The 27780-nt window shown below is 39.0% G+C and overlaps 1 protein-coding gene across 4 annotated transcripts in view; it reads left to right on the plus strand.

Moving 5' to 3' along the window:
- The window catches only part of GHR (growth hormone receptor), a 299293-nt gene that overhangs the window by 59767 nt on the left and 211746 nt on the right, over nucleotides 1-27780 (plus strand). Inside the window, exon 2 of one of the 4 annotated variants that reach the window (XM_030814019.1) lies at nucleotides 2185-2277. The exons of the other annotated variants lie outside the window; for them this stretch is intronic. The gene's annotated coding sequence lies outside the window, so the exon portion shown is untranslated. The remainder of the gene's footprint in view (nucleotides 1-2184; nucleotides 2278-27780) is intronic. 4 annotated transcript variants of the gene reach the window in all.

Consider the following 27780-nt stretch of genomic DNA (forward strand, 5'->3'; position numbering starts at 1 on the left):
TGATTTTTTTTTTTTTTTTTTTTTTTGAGACAGAGTCTCACTCTGTTGCCCAGGCTGGAGTGCAATGGTGCTATCTTGGCTCATTGCAACTTCCGCCTCCTGGGTTTAAGTGATTCTCCTGCCTCAGCCTCCCGAGTAGCTTGGATTATAGGCACCCGCCACCACACCTGGCTAATTTTTGTATTTGTAGTAGAGACGGGGTTTCACCATGTTGGCCAGGCTGGTCTGGAACTCCTGACCTCAAGTGATCTGCCCACCTCGGCCTCCCAAAGTGCTGGGATTACAGGCGTGAGCCACTGCGCCCGGCCTGCCCTTGATTTTTAACTATTCCTCCTGTGAAAATTTAAGTCTTTCTATGGGTTAAAGGGAACTGGTAAAGAGCACTGGATTTACACTTGGGCTGGAATTTCCCTCTGGGTTTGGATGTAATGAAGGCAGTGGAGATTTGGGTTTATAACAGAGGCAGATTTGTGAAACTATAGAAGTTGAAGTCTCAGGGTCCCTCACTTGCAGAGACCCCTTCCAGGGTCCTGGAAGAAACCCTACTAATGTGTTATTATGGTCATTTTTTTATAAAAATTGCAAAACATAATGTGTTTCAGCCATGACTTGTTAAGACTATTGTCTTCTTCCAATTCAACTTTCCCTCCTTTCTCCTTCCCTTTCTAGTTGGGTGGCATTAAAGTGGTCATGCGCATTTTGTATTTGTAATTATGTATATTTTTTTTTTCTTAAAAAGGACCCCCCACCAAATTGTATAAGTTTCAGGCCCTAAAAACATGGATCTTCCACTGGGTGTAGGAATGGAATGAGTAACAACTTGGAAATTGCCTGTGTAGCAGAATCAGCCAAAAGTCAGAGTCAGCAGTCAAACTGTTGTGATGGGGTGAGTGAGAGTAAATTGGAATCCGTAATCCCAACAGCATTTGACAGTGGGAAAATGGGGCTTTTTCCCCCCTCTTTAGGGTTCATTTTAAAGAAGAATTCCATGCAAAGGATATCATGAATTGAGAAATATACATCAGATTAAATTTTTTTTTTTTTTTTTGAGACGGAGTCTCGCTGTGTCGCCCAGGCTGGAGTGCAGTCACGTGATCTCCACTCACTGCAAGCTCTGCCTGCCAGGTTCACACCATTCTCCTGCCTCAGCCTACCGAGTAGCTGGGACTACAGGCGCCAACCACCATGCCCAGCTAATTTTTTGTATTTTTAATAGAGACGTGGTTTCACCATGTTAGCCAGGATGGTCTGATCTCCTGACCTCGTGATTTGCCTGCCTCAGCCTCCCAAAGTGCTGGGATTACAGGCCTGAGCCACCGCACCTGGCTTTTTGTTGTTGTTGTTGTTTGTTTTTGTTTTTGTTTTTTTGAGATGGAGCCCTGCTCTGTCGTCCAGGCTGGAGTGCAGTGGTGCAATCTCGGCTCACTGCAACCTCCGCTCCCGGGTTCAAGTGATTCCCCTGCCTCAGCCTCCCAAGTAGCTGGGATTACAGGCATGTGCCACCATGCCTGGCTAAATTTTTTGTTTTTTAGTGGAGACAGGTTTCACCATTTTGGCCAGGATGATCTCCATGTCCTGACCTCGTGATCTGCCTGCCTTGGCCTTCCAAAGTGCTGGGATTACAGGCGTGAGCCACTGCACCTGGCCTAAATTCTTTTTAAAAATAGCAAATTCTTAAAAATGATGCAAATTGATGATGAATTATGAAAATCATGATGAGAAGCTCCTGATTGAAGAGAGAAATTGTTTGAACACGATTCTCCTTTTCCTCTACTACTTTATGTAATTATAAAGCCTTTTTCTAAAGTTCCTTTCCGACAGAGAAATACTGGCCAACAGAAATTCAAAGGAAAGTTGAGACTTTTGAAGTTCAGGCAATTTATATGGTGTTTCGGGTGTTACTACCTCTAACAGTCTATCAATAAAACCCTGATAGAGGATGGTCTCTCTTTTTTGCCTTCTACTCCATCTCTTCTCACACACACTTGTGATTCTTGCTAGCATTCACACTTACTCTCTCTTTATTTATTTTTTGAGACAGGGTCTCACTTTGTCATCCAGGCTGGAGTGCAGTGGCGCCATCTCAGCTCACTGCAGCCTCCACCTCTGGAGCTCAAGGGATTCGAGTAGCTAGGACTACAGGTGTGTACCACCACCCCTGGCTAATTTTTGTATTTTTTGTAGAGCCGGGGTTTTGCCATGTTGCCCAGGCTGGTCTCCAACACCTGGGATCAAGCAGTCTGCCCACCTTGGCCTCCCAAAGTGCTGAAATTACAGGTATGACCCTCCATGGCTGGGCATTTACTCTCTTTTTAATTATCAGCTTACAAATGAGAACTCTGCCCAAGGAGCCTGAGCTTGGTGAATACAAGTTCATTTTAGCCCCATTGGTGAGTTTATGATTCTATGAGACTTTAAAGATGTATTTTATTTGGACATGTTAAAAAAAAAAAAAGAACTGTGTGTTTCTTCACAACATCCAAAATAATTATTTTATTGGTGTTGATAATTATTATTGAGGAATAGGGAAGTCATGCATGTGATCAACCATTTCCTAAATGATACCTAGTAAACATGTCAGGGGAGGGAAATGAATCTGAAAGTGATGCCCATTTAGTGAAGCCAAGTGATGTAGCAAGAGTTGAGAAGAACTTATAAAGGGACCTCTTAGCCCATGTCCATAACATTGTCATTAGCATAAAGATAGGTTGCCAGAGAAAGGGTCACTGTATGGTCAATTTAGCCAGGTCTGAACTCTCAAAAATCAAGCACTCTCACTGTGTTAGGGCGAAGTCAGAGAAAAGAACCTTCGCAAGGTTTGAAAACACAGTTGTAACATACTGGGCTGTGTTCCAGGGCTGGCATTTGACTCAGATTTTTATCTTGTGCTTAGAATCAGCCTACTGTTGTCTCTGTGCAGACAGAGCACTAAGTAGGTACTTAATAATGCTTGCTGGCCAGCCCATAGCTCTGTGCAGAACGAGCACTAAGTAGGTACTTAATAATGCTTGCTGGCCAGCACATGGATGGATCATGTTTATACGTGTGTATCATAAACACTTTGCCTTGAGGAAATTGTTTCCTTTTTAGAGTTTTCATACTGTGGACATCCTCAAAAAGCCCAGAAAATGTATCTTTATGGATTGACATGTGACTCCTTACATGTGAAGTTAGAATCCAATGAAATGCTGTTCTTTGGACTAAACTTTCAAGACTCGTGTGTGGTGTCTAATTCATTAACTAAAAATATGATTCATACTTTACCTTATGTAGGACCACAGGTATCCACATATCCACCATTAGGATATTCTTTAAATCTGGTAGTTTGGAAGATTTCCAGACATTGTAAACAGCAAATGCATCAGAAATAAGCAATTTCCCGAAGAGGGAGGTATGAAATTGTAATGATCAGCCTGTTGCTTAGTCCTGGAAATGTGAAATCAGATCAAAATGAAAAAGATGCTTTCCTTGCATTCTCTTCCAGAAATATGCAGCCTCCTGCTCTTTTGTCTTCAGTGTGACCATGCTGCCCTGAGGAGAGCCCAGAACTGTTTTTAAATTCAAAAGGACAACTGCTTTCTGCTCACTCAGGTCCACTGAGGCATGCTCCAAGACAGGAAAAAGGTGCTTAGCAGGGGCTCTTTGCTAGAGATTCAATATATGAATTTTACTTTGAGAATAAAAAGTTCACCCACTTTTAAAAGGTTAATCAAAAGTTCATTGTAGTGTATTCTTCCTTTCCTATGCAGTTTCTTATGGGATCAATTTAAATTCTGGCCTCAGAACAGCAATATTTTTCAAAGAGGCAGTCCTTCTGCCAAGTGGCTCTAGAAGTACCCATAATATCCACGTCAGGAGTATGAAAAATGAAAGGGATGAACACTTCCTTCAGAAATTATACCTTTGCTTCCTTTACTTTACAGCCAGGCAGGAAGAATCCTGAGAGAGGTCTTTACCAAAAGTTCAGTATTTATGAACTACATACTGAAAAATGAAAAATGATTCCTAGCACTGAGTTGCTTACCCTATCAAGTTTGCCCATTATTTTCAGGCTGTTGAGCATTGTTTGAAACATCGATCTGGGAGCTAAATGAGACTCTGTCTCTTACCATGGTCTTGCTGTTATAAATTCACACTGGGCTATTTCCATTTCCTAAGTTTGCTTTGCCCTTTCCTACTCTTTACGTTTATGGTCTTCCATCCGGTAAATTTTCTCTCACCCTTCCTGGTGTAGCTCTATTTCATCTTCACTTATGAAGGCTTCCTTGTTTTCCTTTTTTAGAATTAATTGCTAATTCCTCACTGCTCTCTAAGCATTAATACCCCCATCATAGCCTTCATAATAATATGTTTTGTGCTGTAGTTATTTATGTACTTATTTCTTTTTCCCCCTTCTTTGCTCTTTGATTAAATGCATGCCAGATCCAACTTTACAGATGAGAAAAATGAGCCCTGAAGTTCGATAACTTGCCCAAGGCTACCCAGTTAGAAGAGTTATGGACTTCACTCTGAATATGGTGACTTTTGTTCTAGTGTGTTGCCTTCTGTAGTCTTCCTAAGAAAAAGCTTGTCTTCTTTTCTTTTTTCCTTAGGTTGACTTATTCTATACATTAGAAGTTTCTAAATTATAATCAAACTGTCATTCCAGGGTCATAGTCAGCCATATGTAAATCAGAATGCAGTTTTACATAGATTCATTATTACTGTGCATGGAGATTAGAAGCCAGCTCACAAGAAGACTTAATTTGGAAAGATATGTAACCAACTTCACGTAAGTGCTAGCCTTTCATTGATTTCACACCTCCATTCTATATTCCTCCTAGCACTTGTTTTAAATCTGTTCTACTGAAGTCCATACTCTACTCCCTTGCTCTCAGCCAATGAACTGTTTACCTGCTCTGAGAAGATTTAGATCAGTAGTTCTCAAACTTTAATATGTATAAAAATCACATGCAGAGCTCTTTCCAACATAGCTTCCTGGGACTTTTCCCAGGAATTCTGATTCGGTAGGTCAGGGTGGGGCTCATGAATGCTCCGCTCTAACAAGCTCCCAGGTGATGGCAACACAGCTGGTCTGAGGACTACACTTTGAGAACCTCTGATTTAGGCCATCTTCTGCAATAAGTTATCTTCTCCAATACGTCTTCTCTGGCTGTTTATCCTTCCTCTCCTTCTGTGAGAATTCAGTCATTCTATTCTCAGGCTGAACCCTCTCACCACGAGCTTTTATCCCACCTCAGTTCATCTATTTCAGGACCTTGCTTCAACTCGGCTGTCTTCGCAACTTTTATATCACGCTCTCAATTGCTTTTTATTCTCTACTGCTTTACTAATAAAACTGTTCCTTTCTCAGTTGTACTGCTTAAGATACATCTAATGACTGTAAGCAAAATTATTTTCTATAAGAATGGTTGACAATTTCAGATTCAACTCAGTTGGCTAGGAACTAAGTTTCTGTAATTTGGGAATTGGCTTGTAGAGAGCAAAATTAAGAAACCAAGTTTGGCCGGGCACGGTGGCTTACGCCTGCAATCCCAGCACTTTAGGAGGCCAAGGCGGGTGGATCACAAGGTCAGGAGATCAAGACCATCCTGGCTAACACGGTGAAACCCCGTCTCTACTAAAAATACAAAAAATTAGCCAGGCGTCATGGCGGGCGCCTATAGTCCCAGCTACTCGGGAGGCTGAGGCAGGAGAATGGCGCAAACCCAGGAGGCGGAGCTTGCAGTGAGCAGAGATCGCGCCACTGCACTCCAGCCTGGGCAACAGAGCAAGACTCCATCTCAAAAAAAAGAAAAGAAACCAAGTTGAACTTTTTTTAATGGATGTGAGTGGAAGAGACTAATGAGATACCACAAAAGAGTTAACTTCTTACATTTCTGTAGTCTAATACGAGATAGTTTATCCAGGAATTAACAGCACATCTGGTTCACTGACCTGAGTTTGTTTCCTGGTGAGGCATTGCAGTATCAGCCATATCTCAGGCAAAGGTACTCCAGCATTTTGTAGTTAAGCAGTTGGAGGAGGAGTAGGGAGAACTCCTGTACTTTGAAACATTTCACAGTGAACTACTTTGCATTCTAATGATGTTCTCCGTACTTAAGGACTTTGCTATGTAAAGATGCTTTGTCCTTCTGATAATCACTTACACTTTTCTTCTGTGTTCATGTCACTTCATTAATCCTGATTACTTGTAATGAATCATAATCTTACCCACTTATTCTTGTGTGACTCATTCCTACTTGTATTCTTAACAGTATTTTCTATGCCTGATAACACATTGTCAATTGACTATGCTATTTTTAACTTAAGCATTGGCAAAAAGGTTTACTTAGAGAAAAGCTCTACATTTAATTCCCCCGTGCCTCAGTTCCCAAATTTGCTAATAAAGATTATACTTAGCTGTCACTCCACATTTCATCAGTAGGATTAAAATGAATAGAGATCATGAAATAAGACAATGAAAAAAGATAATTATAATGGACCAGATTGAGAAATCACCACAAATCAGCACAAGTGACCTGCCACGTCAGATTCCTAGATGCAGTTTATTTAGTCAGTGTGCCATATTTCTTCCTTATTCTTTCTTTTTCCATAATGCCTTCCAAAACTACATTTTAACCAAGAGGGAAATACCATTTGTCTTCTGATATAGGAAGATCCTACTGAGACATTATATTCCTATATTTCATCCATCAGCTGGTAAGTGGAATTGTATTTAAAATATTAATAAAGGTTATTATTGCTTATATATCTACGAATGCTCCAGCTCTCCAAACAAAGCTTATACTGTTGATGATATTTATCAGTGGCTCTGAACACTTGCCTATCATAAAACTCTCCCTCAGAATTTAACCTTAAACTCTTTCAGGCTTGTCTTGGTCACAGTGGGAACTGAGGACAGCTGCTCATGTTTTTTGATAGAACAGTTCTTAACATGCTTTTGCTCTTGCCTCCCACTGCCCAACACCAGCTGCATACACACAGTCTACTTGCCGTGTGCATGCTCTGGCTCCTGTCTCCTTTTCCTTCAGCCTAGTTAGCCTGGTTTTATTTGGTTTCATCATACAAAGTATCTATTAGTAAAACTTTTATGAACTCTGATTATAGTACTAAACTCATAAAAAGTAATCAGAACTTCATTTATTAAAACACTGTCTTCAGCTTATTTTTTAATTTAGTATACATGACAATTTGGTAAGGTAGGAATTTTCATTCCCCTTTTATAGATGGGAAAACTGAGGTCCAGGATGTAGGTAACATTTTCAAAGTTAACTCATAGGTAAATGGCTTAGCTGGAATTTGAACCCAGGTTTCTGCAATTCTAAAGCCCACCCTTTTAACTACTGTGCACACAATTAGTGTATTCTTATTTGCTCTCTGAAATACAACACCTTATTCTCATTTCATCTGCTCTTTCTGCCCTATACACTTCAGTTTCTGTTCTATAGATACCTGCTCGTATTGTGACATCTCAATTTTTTTGGTACCTTGGCAGGGTTTTGATTGATGTATTGGTGTTCTGAACTCTTTAGCATATGTATTAATATGGAAAACCTACCAAATATTTCGTGTAATAGGGATTATTTTGTCTACCTATTTTATCTTTCTTTATAATGTAAGTTTGTAGACAGCAGAAACTATAAATTGCTCAATTAGGGACTCCACATTGAGCCAAGCACATACATACTTGACCCAGAGAAGTCATCACCATCTTTATCACCACAGCTAACATATGGGTAGTGCTCACCATCTACCAAACATATGCATGGATTATTTTATTTACTCTCCACAATAATCCTATAAAGTAGATTATGTTGCCATCCCCAAGGTTAAAAAACTAGCCCAAGTTCATCGAGTTACTGCATGATAGAGTTCGAGTCTAACTAACACCAATCTATCCACACGTCTGTCCACACAGTTAACTACCCCACACTTCTCAGTGGAATCTAGAGTTTCACTTATTTCCTATTCCTTCCATTCTTCACTATATGTCCTCTTTGCCTTCTTATCCTGTTTCTCTACTTCTCACTTTCTGCCCTGTACGTATCTGTTCAATCTTCAATCTTCTCTGCCTTACCTTCTCTTTTTCAATTTTGTTCTCGCTCTGTCCTATCCTGCCTCCCCACTCTTCTTACCTCATTTTCCTGGTCCCATTTTCATCTTTTTTTCACCTTTTTACCGCTTACATATTTCTTTTTTAAAAGTAACTTCAAGCTTGATAATAGATTCTTCAACTCTCTTAGCAATATCATATCCTCACCATAATAAAATGATAATGTGCTAGGTGTAAAGAGAAGTAGAATATGAAATCGAAATGAAGAATCTCTTTACTTTTTCTATTAGAAACATAAATAATGAGTGACTATAACATCTTCGTCTCCATAATTTCTAAGTGTTAAATAAAACACATTTCTTTTTTTATTTAACACACACACATCCACACATACATAAACTTGTTTTATGCATTGATTGCCATTTATTGAGCAGCATATTTTTGGACATGCAACACCTACAAAAGAATTTTTAAGTTATCATACAGTGACATTAATAGGCTCATCACTTTGCCTTCTTTCCTTTGTTCTATCATGTAGAGAGTTGCTTTAGAGATCATTATGTATTGATATGAATTATCGTTGAAGTTTTATTAGTCTAGATGTCTCATTTTGGGCATTTTGATAAATTTCTTTTGCTCCAAATCCAGAAGTTATGGCCATTCATCTTTATAAGTAAGACTTTTTAAAAAAGGCAAAGTCATAAAATAAATATTTAAAAGCAGTGCTGGATATAGCCAGCTGAATAAACTGCCCTTTCTATTTAACTTTGAACTCTAAACCTTATTTAAATATCCTCCCTTTTTTCTCTAAAGAAGACAAGAAAAAAAAACAATTACAGTAGAATCTAAAAGAAAATATAGCAAGAACATTTTCATAAGAGATATCTCACATAGAAAGCTGTAAAAATTGGGCAAGTATTTGCACCTAACCAGTAGAACTTAGAAGAGAAAACATGAACTTCTTAGCTTATGGAATGGTGTGGATAGGTTTGCATTACTTAGATGTTCACAGAGCTCTAGCATTTACTTACTGAAACACTGGAATGGTTCATATCCCTGTGGTTTCCACCTTAGTTCTTCCAGAAGGATTAGGTTGTATGCTGCCAGAGACCACATTGACTCTTAGTAATGGGATCACCAAATTCTGGTCCACAATTTTGTGCATAGAGAGATTGCACTAATATCTCAAAATTTAGCTATGATTATAACCCTGGTATAGAAATCTGAGCTATGCTGGCAGTGCCATGCTGTACAATCAAATCCACCTGATTATATCTGCATTTGTGACAGCTGGGCTGGTCTTCATTGGCATATGCCTCTTTGCTGCGCCCAGGGCTTTGAATGCAAAATGAAAGATCAGCCTGATATTAGGGGCCCATGATCCATAGATGTAGCTTCCCAAGTAAACAGTGTCTCAGCTTTAACATGGCCCCCAGTATCCTGCTTTATCTTTCTGGACTGAAGTTCCTATGACAGATTTGTTGCTTTAAAAAAGTAATTTTGCAGATTTGTCCTTTTTTAAAAGAAATAAAGATTGCCTTCCATTTCCTACTGAAAGTGATATGGTAGTATCCATCTTATAATTGCACAGATTCAAAAATAAGCCACAAGTATGTTTGCTGAAGTATAATTGTGGACTGTAAAATACAGATATCATAGCCTATAATATGGAGGGTAGTGTGATGTTATAAAGCCATTTTTCTGTGTTTTACATTATCATAAAATTTAACTACTGATGGGAAAGTGAAGGTTTTAATATTTAACTAAGCCTAGAACTTGAAGAGAAACACATGTATTTTACTTGGAAAAAAAGGAAGTTCCATTTTGGACACTGCAAATGACAGTGCCAGCTGTTGTCATAATATTTCTAACATCCACTGAGGATTAATTCCAGGCCCAGCAAATTCACTGGATGAGCAGAAACAGCCAAAGAAGTAAACACTGGTGCTTATGCTGTGATATTATTAAATTAGGCATGAGACTTCTACAGACTTGGATATCTAGTGAACACTGGATTATCATGCCTGAGGATCATTCACTTTGTGTATATCTGCAGAAAATTGAATCCTGAACTTGCTTTCTTCTGCCTCTTGGCCCTCTTCCTCTGTAGAGGTATACTCAGAACACTTGATCCCATTTGAATATAAACTTTTCTATTAATATTCATTAGGTACTCATACAATATAAGCTGAGGAAACAAAGTGGTGGGTGTAAAACACAGGCCTCATGTAAAGAGCTTACTTTCACTATAGAGGCAGTGTAGCATAACGAAGCAGTGATGGGTTTCAGAGGCAGGTAGACCAGAATTCAAATCCTACTTCTCCTAAGTATGGCCTTGGGCCCATCACTTAAATTTCTGAGACTCAGTTTCCTTTTCTGTGAAAGGTAGATACTAACCATGCTACAGAGTTCTATTGAGATTAGAAATATTTACAGATACTTAGACCACTACAAGGTAGCTATTTTTCTAGAACAGGCATACCTTATTGTATACATTCTATGTTTCTAGAACAGGCATACCTTATGGTATACATTCTGTGAAACGGAATATGGAAAGTGCTAAATGAAAGGTACAATCAGAGAATTCCCCAGGCCCTCAAGAAGGAAGACGGAATGGATGAGGAAGTCTGCTGTCCAGCGGGTGGGCCAGAGCTAAGGCAAGATTTGTGGGTGGGCCTTCACTAACCAGGCACAGGGAGAGGGCATTCCAGGAGCAGGTGTAGATCTGGCCAAGGAATTAAGACAGGAATGCAAGTGGCATTTTCCAGGCAAAAGATTAGGAAGTTTTAGATCAGCCTGGATATGGAGACCTTGAATAGCGAGCCGACTGAGGAATGCATGGAAGAATGACTACTAGCTGGAATAAAAGATAAATCTCAAGGCCTCTTTTCTCTTTCACCTCTCCTCTTGCCCACATCATGGACAGACAGTTCTGGCTTTTCCTTATACTCTGTTTCTGTGAGCAATTTTAAGAAGGCAGAGTGCATAACGGTATTACTTTTATGTCTGCATGTGTATTGCCACCATGAAGCCTATAGTTTTGCTTTTCAAACTACTAGATTGTGACCTTGTAATGATCTGGCAAAAGGCTGATTGAATTTACAAGAGCAGTAAATCCATATAGTGGATAATATTGGGAAAAAATTAGGGCTAATACTGAGGAATGAGAAGATTAGGAAAGAGATAAATAAAATATGGGTGGTATAAATAAAAATTAAAGTGAAAATATGGGGAAGGGACTGCTTATGATTCACCTTACAAAATTTCTACCTTATGTAGAAATTTTGATTAATAGAGCAGTGTATCTGAGGTGTGTTGTAAATAATGGACTGGGGTCTGTTTTCGTTGTCAGTTCTTTCTGTGAATGCATGTTCATGAAGATACTGAAGGCTGTTTTTCTATAGGCAGCTGGTGGTTTTCTGCTGCAGGCAGAAGTGGTTGAGGTAATCCTAGAGAGGTGATGCTGAATGGGGCTGTGGTCCTACTTCATGTAAGGTTATTATATGTGAAAGAAAGAGTAATTTTTAAAAGTAATTAACTAGTGGTAGATTCTGAACTAACATTAGCAAAGGTTGATTATAAATCAGATTTTATTTTATTTTATTTTTTATTTATTTTATTTTTATTTTTTGAGATGGATTCTCGTGCTGTCGCCCAGGCTGGAGTGCAGTGGTGCGATCTGGGCTCACTGCAAGTTCCGCCTCCCAGGTTCACACCATTCTCCTGCCTCAGCCTCCCAAGTAGCTGGGACTACAGGCGCCCGCCACCACGCCTGGCTAATTTTTTGTATTTTTAGTAGAGATGGGGTTTCACCATGTTAGCCAGGATGGTCTCGATCTCCTGACCTCGTGATCTGCCTGCCTCGGCCTCCCAAAGTGCTGGGATTACAGGCGTGAGCCACCGCGCCTGGCCAGATTTTATTTTTACTACTGATTTAGAAAAAATCTTAGGAGAAACAGATTTGGAATGGTTAAATATCACTTTAGGGAGCACATTTTGATATCACAGCTTAAAGGTACTCTTAAGAGAAAGCTTTACAAATGGGGCAACCTGAAAAGACACAGTTCATATGCATTCAAATTCAAGATAAGACCCAAAGCTCTGTTGCCAGGGTAAAGGTTTTGAGAGGTAAATGGGAATTTGGAACACAATACACAAAAATTGACTTAAAATGTAGATAAGCCTACAAGTATTTACAGGGTGGAGACATCAAAGAATGTAAGAAATAGTTTGGATCACTAACAGGAATGTGTAATGGGAAGTCAAAATCTATGCTGTCAGGAAAAATTCATATTATAGAAACTCTATTATTTGGTACATTTAAGATAAAATGAAAATTGTGTTTTCAAAGGGTTACGCCTCGCAGTGGATGAGTGATTGGGGCGTTTTCTGGTTTCAGTGATTCTGTAGGCAGAAAACAGTTTTTACTGCCAAGTGTGTCAGTGGAGGTGGGGAGATAGAGACCTTGCTGTGTTAAGTGAAATCTGTTGCTTAAGAATAAAGCTGGGATTTCTGTAGAATGGAGAAGGAATTTGGTATTATCATATTATCAAAAATAACTGCTCTTTGAAAAGTAGATTTTTTAAAGTTTGATTATCAAGTATTTCTTTAAAACTACTGCCTAAGTAGTTAAACAGTTTCAGGCTCCGATTTTGTTTTTTTTACAAAGGAAACCTATGCCTAAAAATTATTTTAAGTAGTTATATGAATAGATGAGCTACACGGTTTCAGACCTGTGTATATGACTTTCTAAGAGGTCTATGGTATCCAATAATAAATGATTTTATGCAGGGATTTAACACATAATGAGTCATGCATTATCTATACCTTGTCAATGGGATGTGTATAGAGTGATAGCAGAAAAGAAAGTTAATTTTAGGATCCTTTAATGCCTATAAATTTAGAGCAAAAGAAATATTTCTAAAAGCTCAACTTTTGTATACATATGCCCAATCACAAGTTTTACAGACATTTTTACACATTCAGCCTGAAATATTTGATTCTGCTCTTATTTGTCAAGATACAATATAATCACATCAGTAAAATGCAAACAAGGCAGATAAGTTTTCCTTCTTTTTCCTATGCTATAGTCATGCTGCAAACCCTCCATTACAGTTTTTTGGCTGAGGTAGGTCTAGATGTCTAGAGGCCAACTAATATAGTTTTATATAATCAACATAGAGAAGTCATTTCAGAGACTGGCACTGAGCTCTTGGAGGGAAGAAAATGAATCTTAAAGCTTCTTGGGAATATCCCTCACTGCAGCAGAGTTTGTGTGCTCTAATGGATGCTCCATAAATGCTTGAGAGAATATAAGTCCCATAGGTTAGCATATACTTAATTCTACCTATCATGGAAACCTCTCCATACATTCTATAGCTGAAATATTTTAGGAGCTCAAAAGGAGTAACAGAAACTAAAGGGAACACCAGCTCCAAGATTGGATTTTTAGGCTTTCTTGCTAGTGTAACACTTCCCTTCCTGTTGGACTATCGGCAACCATATCCTGGCTAATTAGAAGTGATTTTCAGGGGAAAGGAAGAGGTCATAAGTTCTCGCCTCCCTATTTTCCTTCTTGTTGGGTTCTAGTAACTTACCTTAAGAAGTAATGAAGTCCTAGTCAAACTCCTAATATTCAGAAAGCAACTCTCAGTATTCAAACATGTTGAGGAAAAAATGTCTCCTTGCGTCCTCTTCTGCTTAAAACTCCTCCAGTACCATCAAGCATGGGCAGATATATGATAGTGGCAGTATCCAGAAGACGTACCATCTATGTAACAAATCCTCGAAATAAAGTATGGTAGGCTGGGCGTGGTGGCTCACGCCTGTAATCCCAGCACTTTGGGAGGCCGAGACGGGCAGATCACGAGGTCAGGAGATCGAGACCATCCTGGCTAACACGGTGAAACCCCGTCTCTACTAAAAATACAAAAAAAAATTAGCTGGGCATGGTGGCGGGCGCCTGTAGTCCCAGCTACTCGGGAGGCTGAGGCAGGAGAATGGCGTGAACCCAGGAGGCAGAGCTTACAGTGAGCTGAGGTCGCGCCAGTGCACTCCCGCCTGGGTGAGAGAGCGAGACTCCTTATCAAAAAAAAAAAAAAAAAAAAAAAAAGAAAGTATGGTATAATCCTAAACATTCACTCAGCAATCTCTCTTCTGGGAATTTGCTATGAGTCAGCCACAGGCATCTCTGTGTACCTTCAAGCCCAGCTTAGCACGTATGGGAGGATAAGAGAGAAAGTGTACTTCCTGAATACATCTTGGGTAAACTAATCCTTAGCTAGGTTGATGACATCCTTACCCAGAATTTAAAAGTTCAGTAGAGACTCTTCTTGAAATGTTGAATTTTTATTTCTGCTTATTGCGCTCTATAGATGAGTGAAATGCAATGAAGATATTCACTGCTACTATAAAAATGCATTAGTTCTTTTTGGTGAGCTACTTGACTATCAGAGCCAAATATGTAGGTAGTTGGAATTAAATTTCCAATTTAGCATCCCCCTTAGAAGGGTGATGGAAGCTCTCATATCTTGGTGTTTCTTTTTCTGAGTATCTGCTGTCTCACTGAGGCAACATGCTAGCCTCCATGTTGTATTATTTCACAGGTCTAGAACTAAGTGACACATTGCCAATTCCCATCCCCCGCCATTTTCTTGGATGGAGGTGGATTACATTTATAAGGTGTAGATATTGCTTGAAGGCACTTGTTGTTCTTTCTTATAAGTAAGCAAGAAAGAGAGCAGCAAATAATAGCTAGAAGGAAGATGTGCCCACACCACATTCAGGCCACTTAGTCTATCTAGTAAGATAGAGTGTTTCAGGCATCAAGCATGTACTGGGAGACATGCACACGGAAAAAGGACAAGCAATAAACTCCTTTGAGAGTGACATGGTAGGTCTGAAGAGTGAATGTAACTTTTTGTCTCCATCCCCTCAGTGATTCATGAATTATTCATTAGCTATTTTTTTCCACCAGGATTACAATCATTTTACCTTTGCTTGCCAGCCTAGTGGGTTATTAACAGTGGTTACTCTATTCATTTACACATTTTCCTTATGTATGTTATTCATCCCGTATTAGTTCACACCCACCCCTAGTCACCATTCTTTTTTCTTTCTTTTGTTTGGCCTTTCATGGCTACCGTATTATCATGTGATCAGATAAAAGATGCACTGGTGTCAGAATTAGGCCAACACAGACATATGGGATGGTAGGTTCATTTGGGTTGGATAGAGAGCTGTTTGAAACTTGTATACACATTTTTCAATTTCAAGAAGAAACATTTGCAGTAAAGGAAGCATGATAGCCATAGTTTGCAGTGGTCTAATGGAGGTGAGCTCAGGAATCTCAGATGCATTTAGCTCTACAAGTCTCCATTATACAAATTATATTGAATATTTCATTTCGTGCTATAGATTAGTTTTGGGCCATAATGGAAAACTTTCCTGAAGATTAAGTCAAACTTATCTATGCATGCCTTCTTTGGATACATAGATCCACCTTTGACAGCTACTCTGTCCACTAATTCTGTCAAGTAGGACTGAGCTTTTTTGAACACCTCTCCTTTTGTTAACAAGAAGGAGAAGAAGAAAATTAAACACTCCTGGCATCTGCCTGGCTGTGATTTAGCCCTTGGTAAAAAGTATCACAAATTGAGACGGTGCCAGACTGCTCCTGTGATTCATCTCTTCTCCTGTCAAGACCAGTTGAGGCGATGCAATTGGAAACCTCTCTAGCTTGTGAAGCGACACTTTATGTTGGAAGGAACAACATAAGCACAATAGTACTTAGGCTTTCAAAGCAGAGAGAATTGGTTCCTCTTGACTGGGTGAACAATCACTGCAAATTAAGGTCAAAAGTATTGTCAACTAATTCAGTGTACTAGGCTTCTTCATCATTTCCCATGAGTTGTTCTCTCTTAGAAGATGGTTTAGCAAATTGGAGCAATTATTTTTTTTAAATCTTGGTTAGTGATAAAACACAAGAAAGTTTAAGGCTGGATATAGCATGTGCATCTATATCAAGATGCAGATCCATAGAGAGGTGTGCTTGATCTTGGGATGCTGGATGAAAATCCAGGCACTGTGTTGTGGGAGCCTGATTTCTGAAAGTTGGGGCATCATTGTTTGGCCTAGGATGTTTATAAGTGTCAGGTATGTCTTGTCCCACAGAATACTTGTTACAGCTGTTAAAGGACAGATTGTCTTCAACACAGTTGATACCCATGCCAGAGTAGGGTATATTCTGACAGAAAATCCGTTTACTCTCATCTGTAATTTATCCCCTTAGTTGAAACATGATCCCAGTGTAGGGCATTTACTTTTACACACTCCCTTTAAATCAGTGTGGTTTCTTCCTACCTTAATGAATTTTACCTCGTTTCTTTGTCTTGCAAAAACCCAGGGCAGAGTGGTAAAATTTCAAAACAAATCTTTCACAAGGCTGGAACTAGACACTCTGTTGGGTCACATGCAAATTATTTGCAGAAGGGGAACACTTTGCATGTGAATAAGAGAAAGCAAAGCACTTACACCAATACTCAGTGCTCTTGGGGCCAGGAGTGAGGGGCCTTCCATGTTTGCAGGACATCTGTTTGGGCCTTATGTTCTGCTACAGCCCCAAGTCCTTACCTCATATCTGCCTGCTGTCCTATTTTTCTGCTTAAAGAGTCAAAGACTGAAATTCTTATCCTTGTTTCCCATTCATTCCTAAGTTACTTTGGCCTTCACATGGAGCCACCATGCTGTGGCCCACAGAGTGTGCTATTCACTTAAACTTATTTATCTTAACCTTTTTATGAAATATGGTTGCATCCTTTGACTTTCCTTGCTTGTCACAGTTTACATTAATCCTGGAACATTTGAGTCTTAAGTGCTACATGATAGTACTCTTTCTAATGGTTTCTAATATTATACGAATGCCTATCTTTCCCATTTCATCCCTTTCTCTCTGTTGGTTTTGACTTTAAGCTCTCTGGCTGTTTCATGGCAATGATTATTGGTGAGAGTATTATCTATTACCAAGTGTTCCTTGTTCAGTTTTGCATAGTTTCAATGTCTTTTTAAGCAAGGATTGCCAAACTACAGACCACCTGTTTTTGGAGATGCCATTTAATTGGAACACTGCCATACCCATTCATTTACATATCATCTATGGCTCCTTTCTTACTACCAGGGCATTGTTTAGTAGTTCAAACACAGACCTTATGCACCTTCAACTCAAAACCCAGAATATTTACTATCTGACTCTTTACAGAAAAAGTTTGCTGATCTCTGCTTTGAAGAAGAGAAAGTCATCAGATACATACAGTGCCAAAGAACTGCTGGCTATGAAAGAGATATTGTAGAATTCTACAATTTTCTTAAAGAATGGAAAACATTGGAAAAGAGTCACCTGTTTACAGGTGATTTGCATTTCTATAGGTATCAGAATAATGTGGGTGCTTGTTGGTTGGGGAAGGAATGGCAGGCCTTCTCTCTCTGTCAGTATCTTCAGGCCCTGAAGTCATACAATCAATGGATTGCTTTTCCTCTTCACTTTTCCATTTTGCCATAATTTTGCCAAGGGGAAGGTTGGATGTGGGTTAATATTTTGAGTTAGAAGAGCATTTGGATACATCCTGATAATTACTTTATCTCAGATATTCTTAGATTCTCTCTAGTGAAGGCCACACCTTCTCTGTGCCTCAGCCTGGCATGGCCCAACTGTGCTACTTACCTTGGGTTCCTGCTGCTCAGCTTAAAGGGAATCTCTTTCATATGCCTAGAGCCATGTTTACTCAGTTCAGGTCTGTGCCAGTTGACACCAAGTCAAAAAGCACTTCAGACAGAAGCCTGCTTTGAAAGTGCTAGCTAGCAGCAAATAAGTCTGGCTTAATTCCCCCTTGAGTCTGGAGATCTGATTGGAAGGGTAAAAGGGAGAAAGGGACGATTTATTTGTTAACTGGATTGACTAATTCATATTAGTAGTTATGAGGCAATTCCACCCACATTATCTCATTTAACTCCCCATAAAAACCCTACAAGGGAGATAATATACTTTGGAAAACTGAGACTCAGAGAAATTAAGTAAATTGCAAAATCCCCATGCTGTAAGCATTATAGTCTCATAAGCAAATGTCATGAGCTTCTTCTAGCTTTTTCCTCATGCTCACAAAATTGGTGAAGGAGATCCAAGCATCATGTTTCTAGTTAAAAAGAAGGTGCAGAGTAAAAGGCAAAAGGCAAACGGACAAGCCAACCAAGTTTGTTCTCTTTCTTAGATGTCCTACTTGGTGACTTCAGCTTATATCTCATTAGTGTGCATCATAGAATTATCTCTGCAAGGGAACCTGGAAAATATAGAAATGTGTTTGTGTTAAGCTGGGCACCTTGCCATCTCCATAAAAATGTGCTCTATAGATACAGAGCAGGAGATAATCATTATTAATAGGCAACTTATAATTTCTGTTTCAAGAGGTCATTCTGGTACCTGAGAAGATTGACAGTCTCTCTTCTAAATTCTTATAGGCCTCTCTTGCCTTCATTTAAGATGAACTTGATAGAATAAAGATTATCATTGTTCTCTAATCTCCTGGGTATGAGACAGAGAGGTAACAGATGGAATGATTTCCTTCTGGCTTCCATAGCAAACCAAAGCATGTGCCAGTGAAGAGTGGCAACTGCTACAAATACTTAGCCAAACGTGGGGAAGAGTGTTGATGCTCTAAGTCTCCTAGCTATGTCGAGGCAGCAGGTGTCTCTGTAGATCAGGGCAGCAATCCCTTTGGAAAGGGCATGAAGAGGGCACTTGGGACTACTGCATTGCATCAGCTTGGCAGAGAAAAATGTAGCATATACTGGAACTCTAGCTGGGTAGGGAATTGACAAGTTGAACCACAAGTTGACTACTGTTCAGTCAGCACTAGCTTTTATCTTCCAGTCACCGTTCCCTGTGGCTCTTCATTGATGGTCCACAAGCTCCAGGCCTGGGTGGTGCCTGTTGTGATATAAGAAGCGAACAGTGATGGTTTGCAAAATGTGAACACTCATGTGTACAGTTTTCATGTTGATAAGAAAATGCTAGAAGGGGAACAGCTATCAGATGCCTATGTCTTTGTCCATACCTGGCTACCCATGGCAAAGTTGTTGTTGTTGTTGTTGTTGTTGTTTGCCTCCAGGCATAGAGCAGCAAGAGTAGAAAACAAGAATTCCAGCCTGCAAAAGAAAGCTGAATCCCCCTTGCTTGGTCACTTAGGGAATCAAGCTCAGGAGGGATGGACATGTTTTCTGTTGCTCTGCAATAGGGGCTGAAACTTAGTTCAATTATGGTGCTCAGCTGAAGCACCATGACTGAATCTTTTTTTGAGAAGGGGAAAGGAGAAGATTTTAAAATGAAATGCCATAAGTGTAACGTAGTACATATAGAGGTCACAAACTTGGAAAGCCTGTGGTGTCTTGGAAGATCACATAAATGTGTGAAACACACCAGTTGCACACAGGCAAGCACACAGGCAAGCACATGTCCCTTCTAGAGAAATTATTGCCACAGAGGAATGCTGGTTCTAATCTCCACCCTCCCTTTCCCTCCCCTCTGCTCCCGTAAAAACCAGAGGTTTGGAATTTTGCGTGAATAACTCAGTTTGTTAGTGTTGACAACCAGGCATGACAGTAGCTCATTTGGACCCTTTTTCCAAATCAGGAAACAGCAGCCCTTCCTTCATGGCAGCCCTGTAGCTGTGCCAGTAGAGTGTGGGCTGGATTTCAGCCCTTACTCTCCCGCTTAGCTGAGACTTTGTGCCAGACACAAGCTGCCCAGCTGTAGACAGTGGGCCCAGAAGTTATCAGTGTTACATGAGCAAAACAAAACATATCTATGGGCCATACTCAGCCCATAGGTTATTCTTTTGCAGCTTCTGCAGCTGTCATTAAAACAAAGCTCTGGGATCAGATCACCTGGGTTTAAATCTGGGTTCTGCCCTTCAGGCAAATGACTCAGTATTTCTTGGCCTCAGCCTTCTCTATCTGTAAAATGAAGATAAATACTTGTACCTACTTAACAGGGTTGTTATGAGGATAAAATCAATAATGTGGGACAAACACTTAGCTCTATAGAGGGTGGTACATAGCACTTAATGTTATATAATACCAAAATCATGTGAAAATCTGATTTTTTCACACTTAGAGAATTCACAGCATATGAAATGGATGGGAGAGTGCATGTCAGACCTTCATGATTATTTTCCGCTTCTTGGCAAAATGCTTATGCCTCTTTGGTCACTGTGAAGACAGAGAACTCAAAATAGTAAGCATTACTTACTAGCTGGCCTACTGAGGCCACAAGAACAAATGAAGTAAACACTCTGCTTGAACCGCTGATTTTGTTTGCCTGCATGAAACACTTGCACAGGTTGATAGCTGACATCCGTAACAATGACATCCTAAAACCATTAAGAAATTATTAAATTAAGTTCAGTATCATCTGTTGCAAAAGACAAAGATGTGTGAGGTACATTTTAGAATAACTTACAATGAAAACAGCTAAAAAGTGTGGAAGTTTAAAGTGGCGAGTATTCAATTTCTTGAGTTCATCTTCTACACTGGTTCATTATCTGGAAGCTGGGCCACAGAGTTAATACTCCATCTTTAAAGACTGTCACAGTTGTTTGCATCTAAGATGCATCAGGTTCTGCCTTAAAAATTTGGTTCCTGGCACTGAGACTATGCTAGGAGGAGGGTATTAACTTAGTACTGACCATAGTGAAATCTGTGGTTGACTGCAAGGACTTGGGTTGAAATAAGACTAAATCCAGTAGTATTGCTGTGGTAGGTTCAATCATATTCAAGTGTTCAATAATGATTATAAAGAAGTGTCAACCTGTCATACTTACTTTAAAACATATCCAGAAAAGAGAATCCAAGGAAGTTCATTTAGTTCTACCTGCATTTAAATTAGCTTTTTTTTTTTTATCATTACATCAATGTCATTAGGCCCTAAATGATATTAAGAGTGTCTATGAGACCCCAAAGACAAAGATTGTCCCCTAAACTCCTATTCTTATTTGTTTAACATGGACTTGGCCCAGCTACCTTCAATCTAAAGCTTCTTTCTCTAGAGTAAAGTATCTCAATCTATGCACTGTTGACATTTTGGGCCAGATAATTCTTTGTTCTTGGGGCTACCCTATGCATTTTAGGATGTTTAGCAGCATCTCTGGTCTCTACTCACTAGATGCCAGTGACTTCCTTCCCCTCAACTCATGACAACCAAAAATATCTGTAGACATTGCTGTAATGTCACCTGGGGAGAAAATCTTCCTGGTGAGAAGCACTACTCTAGACTAAGAAAAGTAGCCAGATTTTTAAACACATAAGCGTTTTTCCTCCCAGAGGCAAAAAGTGCCCTAGAGATGGAAGAATTTTGAAAATAAGCTCTTCCACAAACTATACTGCCAAAATGGTTAGAGAAAGATCCTGTAATCACCATGCTTGACAAATGGTGTTTTTGCTAAGCCTCACGGCAGCTTCGTTCATGTATTGTGTTAATTGCAATTAAATAAACTAGTCTAGAAGTAGGAGTCATCATCCAGCCCATTCATATCCCTCCTTTACAGTACACATCCAGACTTCTTTCAGAGTTTTGCTTGCCCATTGGTGCTCACGTATAAAAACTCAGCAGGTGAGACTTAGGGATTCCTAGAGCAGAGAGGGACCTCAGCTCTTCATGTTCACTTTTCTTGTTTTAAAGGACAAGGCACTGAGGTCCAGAAAGTGGAATTTGCAGCACAAATTGTTATGATAAACCTCAGTGATTCAGCCCCTGGGATCTTCAACAATATAGGCGCAGAACATATAACTATTACTGAGTAAAATGTTTAAAATTATGTTCTTATGGCAATGTTCAAGGTTTTAGGCATAAGTAAGACAAAGCAGAGACAAAATAAAAAATACTTTTCAAATTGAAGGCTTAAAAAATTAAGGATACCGTCTATGTGCCTTCTGCTTTAGGATCCAGAATCTTATGTTTGTTTGCTCTTTATAACACGACTATGTAGTATCAGTCAATTGTGACTGGTAAATTTCCATTAATTTGCCTAATTATATTTAGAAATTATGCCTACTAAATAAATTATGGTTGGAACTTAAAAGGAATAATGGCTTAAATAAGTGATTTGTTCTTTAGTCGGAAAAATATTCTCACTCTCTCTCTCATACCCTCATGAAGAACTGTCATGTCCACCTAGTTTATAATTAAGGCAATGGGACCAAAGTCATCCTGTTGGCACAGGATGGCCGTCCCTGCATCCAAATTTCTTTTACTAATTGGAGAAAACCACTAATTGTACATTTTAAACTCAAAATGTCTTTAAGTATATATATATTTAAAATATATTTTATTATTTTTATTAATTTATTAATTATAATTATATTTAAAATTATATGTATAATTATATTTAAAATTATAATTATATTTATTAAAATAATAATTATTTTTATTAATGTATACATATATATAATTTATGTTTTCTCCATGTGGTTAGCTGTTGATCTAAAGGAGAAAGAGCAAGGCAGGGAAATTATCAGGTTCAGTGTTTAACTGGGAGATGAGGACATCACTAAAAGAAAGGTACAGCATGTTCTACTGGTATGTACAAGTTTTGATTACAAGGTGTACTCTTGCCACCTGGTGTGGTGTCTCAGCTAAGTTTAGTTTCTGATTATCGGGGTCTCTGAGACAACTCTCCAGGGTCAGGTGTAGAGCTCCTTTTGCCCTTGGCATGTTCCAAATCGCTTCCTTATGCTCAACCTTCTGAGCAATACAAGGAAAACTTCCTACTGTGGCATGTTATGAAGGTTATTGAAATACTTTAGGAAATGCCTTTGACCTTGTTTTGTACTTAGAGGATGATCTCATTCAGAAATGGGTATAGTGTCAAAATATGGAACGTGCTAGTAAAATAAGCACACGATTCACTTAAAGAAACAAAAACAAGACAAGACAAAACAAAACAAAACTTGTTTGGGATGGGTGAAAGGCATGGGGCTGCAGTTCATCCTAGATTTTAAGGTGAGAAGTGGTTGAAAGAAATGTGATATTTTTACCTAAACCATGGTCGACTATACTTTCACTTTTTAGCAATGATGTGAATGAAGAATGGCTTTGAAGACTGTTGGTGGATTTGACAAATATTTATCAAGAGTCTGCTATGAGTGCCACCCTTATAGGTGGTAGAGATTCCACAATGAACAAAACAGAGTCCTTTCTTACATTTTGTGAAGGGAGACCACCTCTAAACAAATAGATGTCATGTCAGGTTGAGATAAGTGCCACGGGGAAAAACAAAATAGGGTAAGGGGCTAGGTGGGGCAGGATCAGACCAAGGAATTTATATTTTATATAAGATTGTCACAGAATGCCTCTCTAATTACATGACTTTTTTTATATAGAACTGAAGGAAATAAAAGGACGAGGCTTATGAATATCTGGGGGAAGATGTCACAGGCTGTTATAAAAGTTGCAACAGGAAACTGATTAGGACTCTTAGCAGACTTATATATGCTTAGAATGAAAGGGATTGAGATACAAGAAAAGAGGGGAGCTTTGGGAAAGCATTAAACTGTGGCCACAGCACTGATTGGATAAACCATGATATTGGATTATGTGTCTGCAAATTTCTTACATTTTTTTTAAAGTATCAGACCGATAGCCCTAGTAATAAGCAACATGGTCTTTTCTTTTAGCATAGTGGTAATGAACATGCTATTCTTTTGGAGTTATCCTACAAAGCTTATCAAACTCAAGAAGCAATAGTTTATATGCATTGCCCAGGTTGAATATTATTAATTTGGGTTGGGAAGTGATATGACCACATTCTGACTGCCCTAGCTCAGTTCACCTGATTTTATGCCCAATTTTTAATGAGAAGGGAGCTTGCTAGGCCAGGCAGGAAGGAAGAAATGGGGACAGTGTCAAGGAGGAAATGCAGAAGAGTTGAGTGTAGGTAAATCCCATCTTTCCTGGCTTTACGTTGCCTTCACATCCCTCATATGATCTTCTACCCAGTCTTCAGTATAAGCAGTATGTTGTTCTAAAGGTATGAAGTCTTGGCCAGGCACAGTGGCTCACGCCTGTAATCCCAGCACTTTGGGAGGCCGAAGTGGGTGGATCACGAGGTCAGGAGATTGAGATCATCCTGGCCAACATGATGAAACCCCATCTCTACTAAAAATACAAAAATTAGCTGGAAGTGGTGGCGCACACCTGTAGTCCCAGCTACTGGGGAGGCTGAGGCAGAAGAATCACTTGAACCCAGGAGGCGGAGGTTGCAGTGAGCCGAGATCGCGCCACTGCACTCCAGCCTGGGAACAGAGTGAGATTCCGTCTCAAAATAAAATAAAACTAAGGCATGAAGTCTTTTCCAAGCTAAGGCAAGAATGCTGAAACCTCAATCATAGCACTTTTCCAAAAGAGTCTTACCTTATATTCTGGATCTCTTCCTTTTCTCAAGAGGGGCTTCTTTCTCTTTAAATGTGAAAAAGAAGAGAGGCATCAGCTAGCCCTATTAGCCCAAGGCTAAGAATTGCTCCAGATTTTTGAATGCTTAACCTTAAACGAGGTCACATGTACCAGTGGAAAGTGGCTCCCCTGTTTTCAAGGATGGTCAGATTTTAACTACGTGCCTCTTAGGCTTGCCCCGTCTTCGGGGTTGTTAAACATGCATGTTGGGAGCTGTTGACTGTTTTTTTTTTTCTCTTTCTTTCTTTTTTTGTCTTATAATTTACTTTTATTTTAAATCTATTATACTTTGAACTGTTGACTGTTAGAGAAAGCAGTACTGGCTTAGGATCAGCAGAGAATATGCTTGAATTCTATTTCTTAAGCTGAGGAGAATTTCTGTTTGAGCCCAGTCCAAGTCATTACTTGAGCAATTTTTTTCACATTTTGCTTGCTTAAGTGTTTATGTTTTTTTTTTTTTTTGCTTTTACAAGTAAATTTTTTTTTAAAAAAATGTTATCATACATTCAGCAAACATTTTTTGAGCACGTACACAATGCCCGGCCATGTGCCATGCATGTTCAAAAAAAAAAAATAGGTAACATTATATCTGTGCTTGTGGAATTAATATATTTGTTAGAAAGATAAGACTTCAATCAGTAAAGCAATCCAAGAAGGAACAAGTACAAAGCCAGGTAGGAGACATTAGCTCAGTGGAAAGAGTCCACTGAGGTAGGTAGACCTGGGTTTGAGTCAGAAGCAAGAGCGTGCTTTTGTGAGATTTCGCTTATCCTGTGTGGGCCTCAGCTTCCTGTTGTGTAAAATGGGATAACAGTACCTATTATATTGTCACATTAGATTGCTGTGATGACTTGATAATATTTATATACAAAGCAACCAGTATAATGCATGCTCATAGTATGCACTTATTATATTATTATTATTTATTGGACAAATAATTAGGAGGTCTGAGTTATAATCTTGATTCTACAATTATTTAGTTTTGGTAAGTCACTTAACTTTATCATACCATTCATGCATATTACCTATAAAGTGAAAGGAACAGAGGTTCTACAATTTATCTCCCAAATTCCATGGTATTTTGAACCAAAATGTATTGAATAAGTCTTTGATGTATGCTTCTCCTTCTTGTTAGTGATATTAACAATAGCAATAAAACATCAATATTTATTTAGGACTTGCTCTGGAGCCGCGAGCCATGGTGCGTTCTTGACATTATGTTATTTACTCCATGCTGCATACTCAGTGAGACAGATAACCTTGTCTTGTTTCCTAGATCCTAGGCCATATTTTATCCAGTTTAATATTTCTGAAATCAGAATGTATTATGTAGTATTATGTAGTTAATAAATATATTTAATGTGGAAATTTTTTCCCAAAAGCCCTTCCTAAGTGAGATGGACCCTCTTATGACTGAGGATGTCTTCCAACGGAAATAAATATTTTTTTCTTTATTTCTGATGGTAAAGTTGGAGCATAGAGAGGATAATTTACATGACCAAGGTTAATGAACTAACAAAAGCAAATTCAGGATTTGAACTTAGGTTTGTTTTATTTAACAGTGCTCACCCTACCATACTTCTTGGGAGCAAAAAATTTAAAAAGTTTCTAACATATATTCATTAGTTCTTTCCATTTTTCGTAGCAAAATATATTTGATCTATCACTAGAATGAACGGTAGATTCACTATTTGTTAACTTTTAACAGGAATATATTTTAGTCCCTCTAGCCTGACTTTATAGGCTATGTACTCACTACATGAAAATATATAGTGGCCTCAATTTAACATTGATGTTTATTTGATGTTGACATCACTAGTGACACTGGTCAAGCGTATTCTTTTAGATAAGAGCCTATTAGAATTATATATTCCCTGTAGAAATCTTACCTTGACCATAGTACATTTAATAGCAGATTTTTCTCAGACTTTCAAAATCCTGAAAGTCTGGGTCATTACAAGAAAACAAGGATGTGGTCATAAACAGTTGATTATTAAGCAAATTCATTGAAAATTAACAGCAGTATTCTTTGACCTCACTCTTTATAGTCAAACTGCTAATCTTGGGTAAATATAAGATTATATTACTAATCCATTGACATTTAGCACAAATTAGCTATCAAATGGGTCAGTTGTTACTGTTGGAAATTTATGAAAATACATTAAAATTCTTCCCATCTCCTGTATGTTTCTTTCTCTGACACAGAATCTTAGAGGCTTTTATTAGGCTGGGAGAACTTCCCAAATAATCTAATGACTAGTTGAATAATTGTTTATGATATCAAATCAGCTTTGTTGTTTCAGGGTCATAGTTAATAGAAAAATATTTCAGTGAACGTTACCATTAGTCGTTGTAAGTATCCTTTGATTCAAGAAGTGAAACTTTTATTGAAAAAACTATTTGCAGAGCTGGTTCCCTGATGGGCCTTTCTGAAGTTTTTAAATTAAGAAATCCTATCTCTACTTTTTTTTTTTTTTTTTTTTTTTTTTTTTTTTTTTTTTTGAGACGGAGTCTCGCTCTGTCGCCCAGGCTGGAGTGCAGTGGCGCAGTCTCGGCTCACTGCAAGTTCCGCCTTCCGGGTTCACGCCATTCTCCTGCCTCAGCCTCTCCGAGTAGCTGGGACTACAGGCGCCCGCCACCACGCCCGGCTAAGTTTTTTTGTATTTTTCAGTAGAGACGGGGTTTCACCGTGGTCTCGATCTCCTGACCTCGTGATCCGCCCGCCTCGGCCTCCCAAAGTGCTGGGATTACAAGCGTGAGCCACCGCGCCCGGCCTCTCTACTTTTAACAAGACATGAATGTTAGTATATTCACCTAGACTAAATAAATGAATGAATGATCACATTACACATGCTTGGGATTTGATTTCCTTCCTCAGGTGTTCCACTGGACTAGCAGCTTCAGTACTCAAGTGCGATTGTAAAATTACACAGGGTGTAATTCAAAATGGTGTACATCAGTCAGGTCCTGGAAAGACACACAATCTAACTCAGAAGTTTCAAGAGACTTCAAGGGGAAGTGTACAGAAGTATGGGTAGGATTAAAGTAGCTAGCAAGGAATGCTGAGTCACTCGGACCCTAGCTGCCATGAGAAGCTGTTATCTCCTCTGCACCTGGGGCTGCAGAAGGAAACCGTGTTACTCTAGTCCTGAGAGAACCAGAGCCATGGAGGAGGGGTCTTGTTGCAGAAGCTAGAGTTCTGGAGAGACATAGGCTAGGCCAGAGCATA

The sequence above is a fragment of the Nomascus leucogenys genome, chromosome 6, assembly GCF_006542625.1.
Source record: "Nomascus leucogenys isolate Asia chromosome 6, Asia_NLE_v1, whole genome shotgun sequence".
Lineage (NCBI taxonomy): Eukaryota > Metazoa > Chordata > Mammalia > Primates > Hylobatidae > Nomascus > Nomascus leucogenys.